The sequence below is a fragment of the Halichoeres trimaculatus genome, unplaced genomic scaffold, assembly GCF_033239565.1.
Source record: "Halichoeres trimaculatus isolate MK-OKI-2021-1 unplaced genomic scaffold, fHalTri1.1 fHalTri1_scaffold_12, whole genome shotgun sequence".
Lineage (NCBI taxonomy): Eukaryota > Metazoa > Chordata > Actinopteri > Labriformes > Labridae > Halichoeres > Halichoeres trimaculatus.
This window is the reverse complement of record NW_027437190.1, coordinates 28929852-28947643: the sequence shown is the minus strand read 5'-3', so window position 1 is coordinate 28947643 and position 17792 is coordinate 28929852.

Below are 17792 nucleotides of genomic sequence, written 5' to 3'. Positions count from 1 at the left end.
CCCACTGTCACATCTCACACTTGACTTGTTTGTGAGGGACCAGAAGAGGACTGTAGCTTTCGCAGGGACTCAACAGTATGTGGCGTGATGGGTGGTACAGGAGGAGGGCCTGAGCGCTCAGCTGGAAGACCTCACTTGCTCTCCAGTCAGACAAATCTCTCTAAATATCTGACTGTCTTTGATGTTGGAAACTATCCTCTAATACTGTCATTAAAGGATGACCACACAGCTCGATTTTACCCGGAGTGCCTTGAGTACCAATGAGTGCCTTGTCCTAGTTTTATCCAATTAAAAAACAATGCACCATATAAAAATGATTAAAACATCTCTAAAGCACCACAAAGTCTAAGTTCACCATATATTTGTTTGCACATGTGTCAATCAATCTTGGTGCATGGCTGATGCTAAGGTAATGGCAGGTGAGCTCGCTGTAATGCCGAGTCAAGGTCTTTGCACACCAACAGGGATGTATACAGACAGCATGGAATTGCGAAAAATTTGGTGGCGTCATATTCAATCTCTGTAGCTATTCTCCTCCAAACGATGTCTTTGTAATTGTCTATGTACACTGCAAAAAACTAAAATATTATCAAGTGTTTTTGTCTTATTTTCAGTAGAAAATATTGTTTTGAACCTAATATGAGCCACATTCCCCTGACTAGTCCAGAAAAATGTTTTGTTTCGAGTTATTCAAAGACAATAATGACGTCTGAATAACCTATAACAAGTCAACAACAAGTGTTTTGTTTGGTCGGATGTGTATTCATCGCAAGAAAAACTTTGGAAAAATCGACCTCAATCCAAAAAAATAAAAGCCGCAATTTCACTCAGCCACAGAACGTTGCTGTTGTGAAAGATTGCATGCGAAATATTTGTGCGAAAAAATACCTGTCTGGTGTGCAAAGGGCTTCAGGAAGTCAGAGTTTTTAAGAGCTTCCTTTGAAAATAATCCGACAATGAATATGCTGTTTTTCACGCTCCAAATGTCCATTTTGGTCACCAATGGTGGAAATGCCAACATATAAAGCCGTCTGGTTTAAAGTTGCATCAACATAAAAAGCTGTGCTTTTATAATAAGCTAATGCACACGAGCAAAATTAAAGCGTTCCTGTTTGGGACTTTGAAATTTGGTCACAGTCTCTCTGTGCAGCATCAGTGGAAAGTGCTGAAGTTGCAGCAGCGTCTGTTCTTTGTTGTTAATGGTTTCAGTCTTTCCAGGTGGAAACATGAGTAAAATATCTGAGGTAATGATAACCAGCTGAGGGGGAAGGGGCAGACAGCTTTGTGTGTGAGTTGTTGGCTTTACTCACTATGTATCACCTCAGAGTGTTAAAAAAAATATATCTTTTAGTGTTTTGTGTAACTGGGGAAAGTGTTTTGAAAACTCTTGGTTGCACTAAGAAGATGCTAAAGAGTTTATATAAAAGTTGGATAGGGGATTGGAAACCTGACAAGGTGAGCAGAGCTGAGACAAAAGTCAAAGGCTTGAAACTGGTGTCTTTATTTTCACTCATATTTCAATCGTCCAGTTCACCAAACCAGAGTCAGAGTCAAACTCTTTGGCACCGACAGAGAAGATTTGGTGATTTTTTTTTGGTGCAACCCACCTACTTAGGTTTTCAAACAGTATAAGATTTATTGCCAAGAAGCATTAGTGCAACAAATGAATTAACTGAGCACAAATTTACTGACTTTGTGCTAAGTTTAGATGAACTTTCAGGATGTCAATGCTGAAAAAGAAAAAGTGTTTTGTTGAGACATAACTCGGTTTTATGAATCCACTCCCCATCATTACATCAGCGTGTTGAAGGATTGCCTCACAAATAGAAAGTTGTTAGAGGAAAAGCAGGATTTAGAAACCACAGAGCTGGATTAAGCTGACTCCCATGGGAAAAATAAATGTGGGCAGGTCCAACAGGTTCTTTGTAAACAGCTGAGCTGTCAAATGAAAACGTCTCTGCAGTGTAACGTGTGCTGGATTGTGGGACACTGCTAAAGGCATAAAAACACAACTGGGTCTTTCCAAGGTATGGTTCTTCAAAGTTCTCCCTTTGGGTATAAAAGCAGGTCTGTACCACCCACAGAGGACCCATGTGAAGCTCAAACTCTTAAACTGTTTAATAACATGATAAAGACGAGGGAGACTGCCGTGTTTCCTCAGAACTACACTCTCTTCCTGCCAGAGTCAGTGTGGTGATGCAGATGTATGGTGTGTGAAAGAGGGTGTGTGTGGTTAGTGTGTTCTGCTTTTCTGTTCCTGCTGTACCTGCACATGGTTGGGAAATGTCCCTAACACCTGTCTACTCTCACATCCTCACACAGAAGAAAAAGGGAGACAGCTGAGTTTAAAGAAAGAATTTTATTGTTGCATGTCACAATGGGTAGGTATCAGTGTTTTTTTTTCAGTTTCTTTGAAATTTACTCCAAATTCCAAGGTAAAAAGGTGAAGATTAGCAAATAATTTATTTGGAATTAAATCACAACCCACTGCAAAATGTTTTTAGAAGTATCCCAGGGTTTCTGCTATTACTAGAGGAGCAGGTGATAAATAGCTGCTTAGTTCTTGAATACAGAAGTTAGGTTCATTGTTTCCTCTGATAATTACCTTTGAAACGTTCAGTGAATAATTACATTTCCCAACAAGCAGTTGATAGTTTGCTATTTGTTATTTAATTTCACCAAGTTCTTTAGTGAATTCTTTGTGTATAGCATGATGCTACTCTGCCTTCTGGTATTCCCTCTGTTGCTGGGTAAGCATGGCTAGCTCGTCCATCTTATTGGAGATAGATCTTATGCTCCCAATAACGATGGATGGAAGGACAGGTCGATGTCCTCACTTCTTAGCTCACACCTGAGAACCAGCACGCTGTCCTCACCTCCTCAGCTTGTGGGAAACATCAGGCCTTACACCAGTTAGCATTAACATGCTACAGGCTGCTAACAGCTGATTTCACATGTAAACAATGCAGCCGTGGTTACATGTAGGATCTCCAGACAAACACAGGAGAAAAAGTAGTAAAAATATCACTGAAGCCACAAAAAGTTTGGTGACCACGACCAACAAATGAAAGATACAAAGTAACGATCCACTCCAAATACAAAGATGACAAAAAAGAGACGAAAAAATTACAAGAAATGGACAGAGAAGAGAGAGCTGCTGCAAAAGGCAGCCATAGCCAAAAGGGTGATGCCCAGCACTGTTATTTGTAATGTTTTGCATGATACAGCTGAAGGCTTCAGATGTGATATTCACCAAGAGTGGGGTTGTAAATTGGCCTTACCTGATTGTGATAGACACTGCAAGTCCAGGCGCACTGCAAAGCAGAATCTGGCTAGAAGTTAAGTGCTAATTTTCACCAAATTCTCTAGGGTAATTTCAGAGAAATAAGAAAAAACATTGTCTAATTATAACATAAATGCGACGCAATTTGCGGACTTCGAAAGTAAAGTGTTAGTGACATTTGCCCTGCACCCTTATCAGTGAATGACCTTTGTTGAGATTGATGAACACATCTTAACTTAAGTGGGGTTCACACTGCCTCAAACTGACCCCCCCACTGTCCAATCGACCATAATCTAAATTCCAGGTTTTTTAGTTAGACTTTAACTTTTACAGGTAATAAATCTGTGAGTCCCTGTGGGTCTACTCAGGGTGGATAAATGGTAGGCTCTTTTGTCTTTTCCAGTAGTAGAAACAGTCCTTGAATTTATCTGGTTTGCAGCAAGTTGGGATCACACATGTCAATAAGAAGAGATAAACATGTTAGTTTCCAGATAGATCTGAGTCTCTCTGTCAATGGCAAAAATCTGCAAGACCCACTAAGGAGTCTTGTGCTGCAGCATCAGTGGAAAGTGTTACAGTCTTACAGGAGTCTGCCCTTTGTTGTTTACAGTTCTGGCCTCCTCAAGTGGAAACATGAGTGAAATATTTGAGGTAATGATCACCAGCTGAGAGGAGAGATGCAGAAAGCTTTGTGAGCATGTAGCTGTGATGTCTGGGTTTACGCAGCATGTCATTAAATGTCTTTCATGGTCTGAAAACAAAGATTGTCTCATAATCTACCCATTCTTTGTTGCAAATATCTATGAAGGATAGAGCTGCAGCTAACTTTTAATAATATCACTGATGCATGCACTGATTTTGTATGACAACATGTGATTATTATAATGTAAAGAGTGCTTTAACTAAAACCACAAAGAGGCTTGCTTTACTCTTTTTAATCCCCTGGTTTTTAAGGCTTATAAGAAAAGTATCTCCAGCTCCATGCTTCTTTCTCACGTCCACAAGCTGAGCTGATAAATATCTCCCCCCTGCCTGAGGAAGCTTTTGACCTCATCCCATTGACCTCATCCAGCGGCGATTGTTTCCACCTCACCACAAGATGTCTCCTCAGCTCGCAGGAAAAGCCCCCAGTGCTTCATCCCATAAGAGAGTAATGCAGCGGTTTCTGGAAAGAGGAGGTGTTTGAGAAAAATCAATAACACAGGACGCAGTGAAGATGCTGGAATAGGAGAGGCGATATTCTGAGTAATGAGCGCTGACAGACGAGTTCTTTCATTTCCCAAATTTCAGCTCTCCATTGTTAGATCAGTGTATCAGAGGATTGCTTCATAGAAAGAAAACTGTTAGTTGGAAAATCTGGGTTTAGTAACCGTCACGCTGGATTAAGCTGACTCCCATGGGAAAAATAAATGTGAGCAGGACTGACAGGTTCTTTGAAAACACCTGAGCGGTTAAAACGAAACTTGTTGTAGAGTGACGTGTTCATGATTGAGAGATTTTGTCAGAACGCTGAGGTTTGAAGGCAAAACCTTTAATACCCACAGAGATTATTTAAGTGTAAGAAGGAGTTTTACCTTCTCCACCAGGTAAGCATGCTTCATTTCACTCCCCCTCAGAGGGGAGGAGCCCAAATTACTTTGCCACAGACAAAAAGGAAAAAAGGAAAGTGCCCTGCAACCATAATAACTTGTTTTGAGTTTACAGTGTCCATCAATTCAATGACCTCCAGCTCCTGTTTCAAAAGTCCCTCCTCAACAAGCTGCAGATGTTTGTGCACTCAGGTGAGAGGTCTTGCTGAGTGGAGATCCGAGAGCCATCTACACGCTTTAAAAAACTGGCATTACAAAAGTTGTCAAAAAAGGATAGAGTACAACACATTAAGGCCCCGTTTACACAACAGCGTTTCATCTGAAAACATTAAAATGCTGTGAAAAAAATCTGCGTTTACTCAGGAATGCCAAGGGACTGAAAAAGCTGTAGTAAGCGAAGTAGAGTTGAGGTGATCATCTGGTGTATTGGGGAATACTAAGTGCAGAATTGGAGCAACAGATGCACATTTTGCTGAAAGACAGTCAGCAGATTCAGCAGATTGAGCAGCACAAGCACAACATGGTAGTCTGCAACGATCATATCAACAGTACTGTTGTATATGAGCTCGTGCGAAGCGGACTGTGATGTCAGCGTTTCTACTAAAAAGCCGGCTTACTGTTTACACGGCAACGGTGTCGTGTAAATAGCCCTTAAAGTGAAAACCACGCCTACCACTGCCACAGTCAAAGACTAAGGAGCCTTTTACACCACAACGGTTTTAGGGTGAAATGCAAAAGTTTTGTAGCATTTCAGCCTCGGGTAACCACGGAAACGGCGTTTCAGCCAGACCTAAAACTTAAACTTTTGAAAACGGCCTCCAAAGTGGGATTTTTCAGCAAAGCTGCCGAAGCTGGCGTGCGTTTCGACTGACTTATCCCAGGACAGATCCCCAAAAACTGAGACGAGCCGGCCTACTTTTTTGGAGACCCAGCCTACCCTTTTGTGGGTGCCAGACTGAACCGATCCGCTCTCGGAAGGTGGAGCTACAACACTGCAGACTGTTGATTGGTCAAAAGAATCGTCACTTACGGTGCAACAGCGGCTGCATTTCTTCTGGTGGCACACAGACTTCTCTGAAAAGTTTGATTGCACTTTGTATCAAAGAGCTACATGCCAATCACAGAGAGGATGAAACGCTGGATGTCTTCCATCTTTGCTCTTTGTTTATTGCGTCGAGTTTTTCGTCTTTGTTGGATTTATTTGCGGGGTCAGCTGTGTCGCGCTGCTATGGCGTCACGCTATTGTTTAACAGCTGGGGCTTTCAGCATCCACCACGAGAGGGCACAGTTTGTTGCGGAAACACAAACAGGATCAGGCTTAACTGTACCAAACCATGCCAAACCATACTGAACCAACCCGGACTGCTTGGTGGAAAAAGCAGCTCAAGTGACTGTAATGTGTTGAATGTGTGACAACGCATGGCTATGTTTTCTGTGAGGACATGAATATGGAGGCAACTGTTCGTGTATCTGTACTTTTTCTGTGCAGACATTGGCAACAAATTTCCTGTGAAGGAAATAAAATGATATATCTGACACCATCCGCCTTCTACTTCCCTCTCCAGATGTTTCCAGGTCGCCGACATCGTGGTGTCAGGAGATGAACTGAAACATCATCCAGTGTAAAGAAGTCACAGGAGGGCAGGGCTGCAGGGAAAGTGCTTCCTCAGTCTCTTCAAGGCCTGATTCATGGAAAATAAGAGAGATGGAAATGCTATCAGTTCCTCTTTGCTGACTTGTCATTGCTTATCTTCAGCGTGAACTTACGAGGCAGGTCCAAAGTTCTTTAAAGGATATAATTTTGCGTTATTTTAAGGTTGTGTTTTTTGGGAAACGTGTCAATTTTAGCTCAGTCCAAAGCGAGAAAAGTGATTAAGAAACAGATTTATAGCTGAATAAATCCTCACCTCAAAGTCTTTTCTGCTCAAAGATCATTTTATTATGTATGTATTATGTAAATCCAACAGCTGTCTATTAATAAATGTCCATGTTTAAAGTTATAATTGTTACACATTAAGTATCATAAACCATCATTTGCGTACTTCCAGCCCTCTTTTTATGGAGCTGCTGTTAGTTTATTGACATGAGTGAACTTTGACCAGTTTGAGTCACACACCAACGATCTGTGTGCACGACACGGACTCCATCTGTCACTCACACAGATCAATACTAACTCAGTGCAGATCCCAAGAAGCAGATAAATGTTCAGGAGCTGGAAGAAGACGACGAATTATTGATCATACAAGAATCCATCTTTGCCTTTATACAGAAGAGTCAAACCACTTTGATGTAAATTGGTAATTCAAGTTAGTTACTGGCAGATGTTTTAGTCTAATCAGCTCACTGACAACAGAAACGTTTTGCAGTAATGGCAAATTTTTATAACAAAAAACGTCCATCTTTAGGAGGGATACGTTAAATGTTGCATGCAAAGACCTCTGGGACAAAAAAAGACCAAGTCAGGGGACTGAACATGTTCTACAACCCAGATCAATGAAGTAATTATAGCTGTAGTTCATGAATACTGCTGCGGACAGTATTATACTCTGGAAAAAAGAAAAAAATTACCAGAAGCTCTCTAAATGTTGAGTTCACTCATCGTCATCCTCCGGCCGCCTCCTGAAATTATACCATTACATGATTGTGAAACCACACAGAGTTGATGACAGAGTGAAATCCTACACAAAAATGTAGTACAGCAGCCATTGTTCTCAATTGGACCTATAAAAAGAAGGATGACATGATAGATCCACAAAATAGAAGCCAAACATCTTGGTAAGACTGTGGTATCTGTATATTTTCTATCTGATTCATAAACAAGGGTTTTTCACATTTTCGTAATTTAGTGCTAAAGAATAAGGTATATGCCCATGATTGGCAGCTCTGTCGACCAATGTGGCTCTAAGGCACTAAAAAAGCCAAATAGACTAGGAATGATGAGAGAAATTATCAAATAACTCACTCAACTGTTATTGACTTTTAGATAACCATAAGTGTTTGATCCAGACTGACTCAAAAATCTGTTCTGCTTTCATATGTACCAATTGAAAGATTACTGCAGTTTATCTGTAAGTTAAATGTTTATTTGGTGAGAGCAAGGAGTGTCATTCAACACGTAGCATGTAGCTTAAGAAATCAAGCTATGAGCTCAGTCAGCTCAAGATCAGACTATTAAGGTTCATGTAAACAGACTGAGACCGGACTGAGCATAGCTTGATCAACACAAGTAGAAAATGGACTGTTTTATTTGACTGTGGTTGGACTCAGCAGGTTTCGGCATGCCTTGGTGTTCAGTGTGAGCAAATTTCACCCATAAGAGGAAGTAGAAGACCATGAAAAAAATATGGTTGGTGCGCTTCAACACAACAACAAACACCATGGCACATTTAAACATAAAAAGTAAAGAGCTACAGCTGCGACCAGCTCAGCTATCGTAGTGAGAATTCTGTTTCCTCTTTGGGTGAACTGAACTAGTTTGATACGCACAAAGCTTTGTTTAACAAGAAATTACCCAGCACCGTCTACCTAAGTAGAGTGAGGTGTTCTCAGCCAGAAGTCCAATTCTCTTTTTTGAATGTATACACAGACAAGACTAGATCCCTCGCAGTGGCTTTACGATCAAACTATGACCTTAGTCGGACAGCTGCGTGCATGTAAACAAAGAGACAATCCTTGGCAGTCTTGTGGCTTTAAATGATATGACTAACGTGATTTATGAGCACTGGTTTGACCAGCCGTTTTTCCAGTTAGAGGAGATTCAGACAAGCTGAGTTTCTAAAGATAGCTGTGTCCCAATCCACAGCCTCCATTCATCTGTTCGTGTCGTAACGTCCTGTTGCCCATCGATGGGCTAACTACCTGGCACCACTAGCATCACATTGTAAAACAACCATTGCCAACCTTTTCATATTAATCTCAAGGAAAATTTAAACTGACTTTTAGCACCACCTTGTGGCTGTTTGTTGTAAAACGGTTCAAAATTAATGTTTAGTTTTCAAGCAGAAACAGAAAGCCCCTCTTGTCTTCATGATCATGCTTTGGAGAGCTTTTGCTGTTAGTTTGGTACCGAGCAGGGATTAACAATTTCTTCATTTCTTTCTCTACAAGAGTTCATCTCCTCCTCCATCAGCTCCAGCATCCGCCTCTGTCTTCAAACTCAGAGTTCAGACTGAGGGGGGCCCATCACTGGTATTTGCCTCGAGGCCTCACATCATTAATCCCGGCCCTGCATCTGATCCTCTGTTTGTTGATGTTCTCCTGAGGGTTTGACGCAGACTAGTAGGAGTTAACCCACTGAAGGCAGTGACTCTGAGTGACGTGGCATTTCCTCCTTCTCCTCTTTCTCGTTTCCTTTTTCTCACGCTTGTACCAAGTCACACATAGCTCCCTCAGGGATTGTAATCCACAAATTCACCTCCTTTCAGTGTTGTGCAGACTCTGCTGCATGTCTGTTATTGATGAAAGTAGAGAGAAATTTCCTTTGAAATTAAGCAATTCCTGCTCTCACTTTATGGATCACAGCCTGCTACACAAACCTGGAAATGATCTCTGAAAGTACAAAATTTTTGTTAATCATTACAAACAGAAAGGAAAGAGTTGCAGAGTGAAAATGAGCAAAACCAGATGGGTAAGCAGAGGAAATGGAGAGTGATGTTAGTAAAGGTTAAAGTAAACCAGAACACAGATTAATAATCTGAGATTGTCAGAGTATGTGAGTGGTAGTTTAGACAAATCAGTGCAGGGAGGTATTGTGAGATGACACAGGGCCTCAAAGAGGAAAAGCAGACAGCGATGGCATCCACAAGAAGTGTTGGAAAACATGAGGGAATTTCTGAGGCTCTGCAGATGGCTGAAACACGTGGTTACCACGCTGGAATTCAGCTTTAAAGTTCTGCTGATGGATTATTCCTCTCTCGGCCCAGACACAGTCAGAGACTCACAGATCCTCCACATCACAGCAGGTCAAACTGTATGGAGCTGAAATGTGCAGCAGCAGTGTCTGCATCAGTTAGTGGCATAAAACATGATATTACAAGTTACTTAATGACCTTTGAGCTGCAAACAAAGAAATTCAGTCACATCTTTTAAACCCCTTTTAATAACCCAGTTTTATAGATTTACCTTTATGTGATGTCAGCTTCTTATCACATTTTATTTTCTGATTTTCAATAAGTCATTGAACTTTTTAATTGGCCATAATCTAGCTACATATTTCCTTCTATTTTATCAATTATTTATTTTATCTTATTTTATTTTATTTTAATTTATTTTAATTTATTTTGAATTTTATTCTATTTTTTTATTTTTATTTATTTACGTATGTAAATTTATAACTATTTATCTATGCTTTGCTTTGTTTCATGCTTCTCCGTTTTCTTCTGTTGGATTTTTTGGCGGTTGGTAACTAGCTTAAGGTACTTTATCACCACTTGTTGGACTGGAGTGTGGAACTAGGGATTAAGCAGTTACAAAAAATAAGATAAAAGAATAATAACAAGATTAAATTCCATACCTTACACCCGTTTCTCATGTGTAACTCATTAATAGGTTGAATGCGTTGTCTGAAATGATCTAAAGAGATTCTCTACTGTAAGAGCCAAGTTTTCATCAAACGTCTTGGTTGGAGGTGCTGTACCTTTAAGAGGCCATTCTTCAATGTGTGAAGCTCCTATTGGATAATTGACAGAAGCAGCAGCCATCTTGGTTTGTATATAAACCTGCTTTGATGCATCCTCTGTAAAACTCTACAGGTAGATGGTTTGCTTCCATCTGTGCATATTTTTGGTTAGTTTAGCACCCAAGACACCTGCTAGTAAGCAAAAACACTATTTTTTAGACCTTATGGAGTCCTTGTTGAAGATCACCTGGTTGGATTTTTGAAGGTAAAACACTAAAAGCTCTTATCTGGTTCATTTCAAGACACAACGTCTCCTTGGTTCAACAAATCCATCAAATCAATTTAACTTGAGGTAAAATTATTCAGGAGGCAAACAGATGGAGGCTAGCTTGTTGCTATTTGATGCAGTGAACATCCTTCTCTTGTCATGTAATGTGGTTAGCAAACATCTTCAAGACAAGCTTCAGACACATTGTAGTGTGAATAGAGTATTACAACCAGGCAAAACTTTGGTAATGGTGGTGATAGTCATAATAAATCTTTGATTTTTAATACAGTAACAAATATTCAGGTTGGAAGTAGCCTCAAAAACCCACCTCCAGCTAGTGGACGCACCAAAATGAAAAAGGCAGGAGTAGTTCACCATGTGTACTTCCAGCAAAATAGAAAGAAGAAACAGTAGGCGTGTAATTTAAATACCAGTTTATTTTTTAATTCATTTATTGCATAATAGTTTAAAATCCTGATGTGGTTCTGATGTGCTAAGAGACTGAGTCATCAGTTATTTTTGAAATATACTAATGTCAAACGTCACATGACGCTGCATGTTCCTCATTTCATCCCTTTCAACACAGCATACAGGCTAAAAAATGCCTAAAGTCGTCTGTTTATTTTCTCTTATAAGATTATGACTTATAAATTGTAAATATAACACTAGTATAATCTCAAAATATATAATTCTTTTCCCATAAGGTTAAGTTACTTCCTGAATTTTAAAACTGAGAACCAACAGCAGGAGCCAGCCTCCTTCAAATGCTGCATGTTTTGGAGTTTTACTTCCATGATTACACCATAAATTAAAAAAAAGGAAATAAGTTTAAGATTTCCAGTATTGAGCTATTTTAAGCCTAGGTCAGTCAGTCTGGGGCAAAGTGGATCCTGAGTCACTTCCAAGTTCTGGACTATGACCTGCAGCCAGTGTGTCACTGAACAAATGTTTTAATGCTTTTTATCAGATTAGTGCACTCACAGAGCAGCAGGCCGGTCGATGGTCCACTCGGCCTGATGGGTAATAGCATTATCCTGTGCGGGCCTGGATTGGCAGACACCAGTGGACAGACCTATCTGAGCATTGATCGACTTTTCCCTGCAGGGCCGCTCTGACGCTCGCCTCCATCCACTGTTTCATTTGTTTATGAAATATTGATATTGGCTGCTATCTCCTCTTGGAGATGAGGAGATTCAGCCTGATGGAAGGAGGGCATGTAGGGGGGTAGCTGGAAGAGGTTTTATCTGTGGGTGGAAGTCTTTTTTTTATTTCATGGGAGAGTGTAATCAGTTTATTATTTCTGCAATTAAATCACGATTGATTCTTTAATTTCACTTTTGAAAACAAGCTTTATCGGGCCAAAGTAAAAAGCAAAGGAAGGAAGAAGGGTTATTTTTATGTGTATATTTTATATATGTTGACGTTTAATGCTTAAAATCACATGATTTAACTCTTTTTCTCCCTCTTTTTTTTAAACAGCCCTAGATCACGACTTTTTATTGTAAAAAGTCTCAAAATTTAACCAGACACATATTTTGGAACAGAAAGGCTCATAACTTAAAGCTGACTGATGATTTCGTTAGTCTTGTTTGAAAACAAAACAGAATTTCCCTTTGTATCTGTATGTTAACAGCGCCCTCTGTCTGCCAACCTCCTCTGGTACCATTTCCACATCAGATTTCACCCTTTCATTCAGAAAACCATCCTTTAACCTTCACTCTACCACCAAACAAGCTAGCTGTGGCTCCTGTGGCATGAGATGGATGCAGATAATCTTGTCAGTAAACAGAAGCTTCCTCTAATGATCGTCAGGATTGACGGGCTGCTACGGCTAAAGCTTTTTATGCAGGAGGAGAGCCTCCTGGATCAATAGTTGTTACCTAGGCAGAGCCCACACGACCACTAATGAATCCTCTGGCTTACAGAGACGGTTGCTGCTGCCGTTCAGGTCGACACAGGAGGAAAAAATGTAGAAACACTTTACACTCCTGATAATAACAGGAAAATAATCCCAAAATACACCCACTGCTTTTGGATTAGAAGACAGAAATGGAGTTTAGTGAAAGAGAAGTGCAGGACAAAAGGTTTATTATTCTGCAGCAGGTGCAGGTGTAGAGACTAGTTCTGTGGTGTGTTTGAAGATGGAGTTGTTGTTCGGCACACCCAGCTCTGACTGCTTCCTTTTTTATATTTAAACATTGGATTAAAGGCATGATATGACAAAGGTAGCAACGTGTTTGGCATTTTCTGAGGTTTCTGATCATAAAAGGTTTCCAGGTGCAGCATCCTTTGTGTCTGGAAGTGTTTGAATGGCAGCAAATCTTCTTTGAACACAGGTTAAATTGCTTCCAGTGGTGATACAGTGAAGTCAAACTCCATAAGAAATGAGATTCTCTTATTGTGTGACTCAGATTTGAATCATAAACTCAGTGATGAAATCAAATCACTCCTGTTCTACCAGCATGCACTGGCTGCCTTTCTTGAAAGAAAGATTTTATTAATTACTTTTAGACTTTCAGATGATTCATTTCTTGTAATCATTACAGCTAATCAAGATACATTTTTACCTTTAGTCTAAACTAGAGATGTAAAGCAAATCTTACCTGTGTCTTGCCATGACTTAGAAATCTTGACTTTTAGATTCATCGTTCATATAAACTGCACTGCTACACCAGTGACGTTATGGATTAGGATGGGTTACGACTTGCTAACCTGAGGATGTCCCTCAAAGCTGAGTCTCCTTAAATGTTGACTGGTCAGTAGTCAGCTGTCACATGTTTTGCAAACGTTTTTTTTTTTTTTCAGTTAGTTTTCATCCATTCCTACTCTAGGTTACTGCTCAGCTTTTGTGATGCTGTTGCCCTTTAACATCTGTCTCAGAAGTCACCTGTATGCTCAGCTCTTCAGCCGTGCCTGAGTGTTTGAACTCTTTTTGACACAACATACATGTTCATTTTGACTTGCTGACTGAGCCATCTGGGAGATTTTTAATGTGACATTGAGAAGTGCAATAGTGGAATTGTTTTCTGTTATGGCTGAAGTAAAGAGCTGGAAAGACACAGCAACAGCTTGACGACGGCTGTCCAAAATGGCACCCACTACAAAAAAGTATTAAGTGATCTGTTACAGATTCTTTAGATCCTCTTTGTGCCGGGGTGCCCTGGAGGTTTGTGGATGCAGCTCTGATGGAATTGACATGATCCTGTAACAAAAGAGGACCAGAAGCCTTCTGCTTATTAACTCCTCTCTTTAAACAGTTTTTCACAGGAAACTGTTCTCCTGTATTTTTAGATCAATATTTGGAGTCTGTGACATAACCAAGCGGCAATCTCTGGTCTAAGAATATGAGACAATGCAGAAGTGTTAAAATCTGCTGTTTCTCGAGTGTCCGCTTGAGGCTGGCTGCAGAAGTACCAGAAGTCAGTCAATTTCTTTCTAATTCAGCAGTTCAGTTCATTAAGATTGTGAACTCGCCCAATCAGATGCACAGCTCAGGTCACGTGACTGACAGGTGCCCTATAGCTGTGCTCAAAGCCCTTGCCACTTCCAATATGGCCACGATAGCTGATATGCTTCAAAAATCTGTTTCAGAAACAGACGGGTGACATCAGAGAGACTCTGTCCATTTATTACACAGTCTATGAGCATAATGCAAGAAAGGTTGCACATTCATGGAGATAGCAACCTGTTTTAATCTTCTCTACTTTTATCTTTTTTTTTAACAAGTTAAAGCTTTAATTCATTTTTATTATAACAATATTATGACAACCTATGAAAAAGGAGTCTTATAGGGGCCCTTAATTACGCTTCCTGTACCCTGGCTACACCTCACTCCCTGGTACACATTACTGTAAGAGAGGACTTATGTTTGTGTAATTTCTTACAAGTTTTATCTTTTTTGTTTGGTTAATGTTTTTGATTGTCATTGTGTATGTATACGTATATGTTGAGATTTTGTTTAATTATGCCCCTTCCATCTTTAAATGCTGTGATGTAAGCAATAGCAGTTTCATTTATAAAGCCCATATCACTACCATAGACTGTATATAAACTGGACAATGTGGCTTCCCTGTTTACCATTGTACAGTTCTAAAGCAAGATTTCCCCTGTCACAGGCACAGCCATTGGTAGCAGTTGTGCAGCCAGAGTCTGCGCAGTAGAGTGGAGCTGGGTGACAGAAATAATATCTATTTTCTTTCTTTTATTTCTATTATTTCTTGACTCGACCACCTGACACATTTTACTATACCCAAAAAAAGTACACAAGAACAGCAGCTGTCAATCATTGTTAAACTATCGAAAAAACTTGTTTTATACCTCGTCTAACTAATAAAAACAAAACTTTTAAAAAAAAGGGGACTTGATGCAGCCAAATGATATCTTCAAACCACCACAACAATTGGATGTGAGAAACATTTCTATGAGGTGTATTAATTTTTTAAAATTGACCACAGCCCATCTGGAATGACTGGAGAGCCAGATCTTTTTTACCTATACTGCAGCCAGCCACCAGGGGGAGCAGTTTTTGTGGGGACCTCACTTTGAGCCGAGCAAGATGACGTTTTTTTTTACAGTCTATGGTCATTACAAGTAAGCTCAATGTTTTGTTTTTTTTACACTAAAGATAAACTCAGTAAGAAACAGTTGGTTACAAAAATGACTTTAGTATAAGTCTGTTTTAAAAAATTTAGCCAAATTAATTAAACAAGAAGTGAAGTCTTCTTTTCTTTCCCATCCAGACGAAATTGTCTCTTTAAACCTCCGCCATCAGCAGTTATTTTCTGCTGCATGCGGACGATAAGCCTCTGCGTACTTCCTCCTGCTCTGTGATGTATTACACAGATAGCGCTGGATTGAGCCTGACAGGCCTGATGTACGACAGAGAAGCCGAGCAGCTAAAGACCCTCCAGATCCACTGAGATATGAAATGATGGCCGCCTCCACCGTGCATTACCACTGATCCTTTCCTGCTAAGACAAGCACTTTGCTGCTCTTCTGCAGGGTATTAGCTCAGCCAAAGGTTATTCACAGACTATCAAAGCAGGGCTGCGGTCAGGAAATGCTGACTTATGTGTAAATATCAATTAAATTAGCTGAAGTCTCTGTGCTGAGGTTGCACTGCCTTGTTTTAATGGTTACAGACGCTCGGAGTGCTGCATAAATTACATGTGTAAAAGAAATCAGAGGCAGATATTAGATTATGTCTGTTTATACACCCATTAACGATTTGTTTTCTGTCAGAAAGTGTGAGGATTAAACCATGCATTTATTTTGTTCAGACTATTCTGTCTGGGCATAAAATCTGAGAGGTTTTGTGGAATAACAAATACCATTTTGACATAGATAAATGCTCATCTTCCTGCTTTGTATGACCAAATTTAATAACATTAAATTCATCACAGAGGTAAATTTGTTGGGATTGGAAAAATGTTTTAATGCACAGAGAGTGAATTTTCCAGCAGGAAAAAACAGTTTCTTTAAAATAGCAGCAGAAAAAATAAGACTGCAGATTGCATGGACAGAAAATTGGACATGCATAAAAAAAAAGAAAAACCACAAGTGTGTGGGAAGTGCAAAAACACATTTTTATCAATTATTGTTAAAAATAAAATGCACAAATACAGATCATCTGATTTCTAACACTCACTGAAGCAACATGACGGTTATGTAACGTTAGGCACAGCTCTGGTTAGCAGTCAGGTCGACCAGTTTTGGTTCGTGGGGTTTGAATGTGTTTAAAACACAAGGCACATTGTCGCATCTCCGGTGCCAAACTCAGAGCCTCTTTGTTCTTCACGCCTGAAAGAGTAACCTCAGCCGTCCTGTCAGAGTTATGTAGGCCAGCCTGCTGAGCGGAGACAAAATGGGAGCACAGCTCAGTATGCAGCCTCAGCAGAAGCTTCTCTTTAGGTGCACAAGCCGTTACTCAGAGAGGCTGGATTCATACTGTGTGCAGGCGAGGTGAAAGCATAGACGCTCTGCATCTTTTAATACAGATTAGTGCAGTGTTAGTGCACAAATTACTGAGTTATCGGTTAGTAACTTACATGTAACACACAGATGCTTTGTTAAACAGAAAGGTGCAAGCAGTCTGAATTGAAGCAAGATGTCTGATAAAGATCCATTTGGTAGTAAATATTCAAAAGAATGGTGTTGAGTAGAAATTTTCTGATAGAAATTTGATGTTTTGACTCTAAACTACCAGAGAGAGGGAGACTCTCCGACATCCTGAGGTGGTGAAATGTTGCTCAGGGCTGCACTCAGGAACTAACAGGCCTCCAGAAAAAGAGAGAAACCTCCGGATTTCTTTGCAATTCAAAGGATTAAAAAAAGGCAGGAGAAACTTGATCTCCTCAGCAGTCGTGTGGCAACAGAGAAAATGTGAAGAGTTTTTTACTTGCAGGGTTTATCTCAAGTTTAGCTATATTTTTGTACATGTGCAATTTTAAATGCTGTAGATTGGAATAATTTCTGAAAAGCTTCTCCCAAATTACCCCCACTTCAGGAAGGCTATCTTTCAGCTTAAAGCTCCTGTGAGGATTTTTGGCTGCTTATGAGACAAACTGAAATAAATACTGACATCTCTTTATATGACGAGGTAGAAGAGCAAATGAGACAATGAGCGTATAGATGTTTACTCTTGTTATCCTAAACCACTTACAGGGAGTCGAGGCAAGTTATTGAGATTAGCCTTTGTCTTTACTTCTTCCTCCAAAGGAAAACTAGCAAAAAAGGCTTATAAAGCTGCAAAGATTCCCCTTTTGTCCACAGAGGGCGCCAAAATCAACATTAACCAAAATTCCTCCCAGGAGCTTTAATAACTCAATCCAAGATAACAAAAATTTAATGAATGTGTTATGTTTAACTCCAAGATCACTCTAATTCATCTCAGAGTAATCTGCTTTAAACTAATTCAGAAACACTAGTCATTAGTCATTGTTATTTAAAGTAACAGATGTTACCAGATTTCTACGGTGGCTGGTGAGTGTCAGACAATTTGCAAATACATTAACAAAAATGCAAACACCACAACAT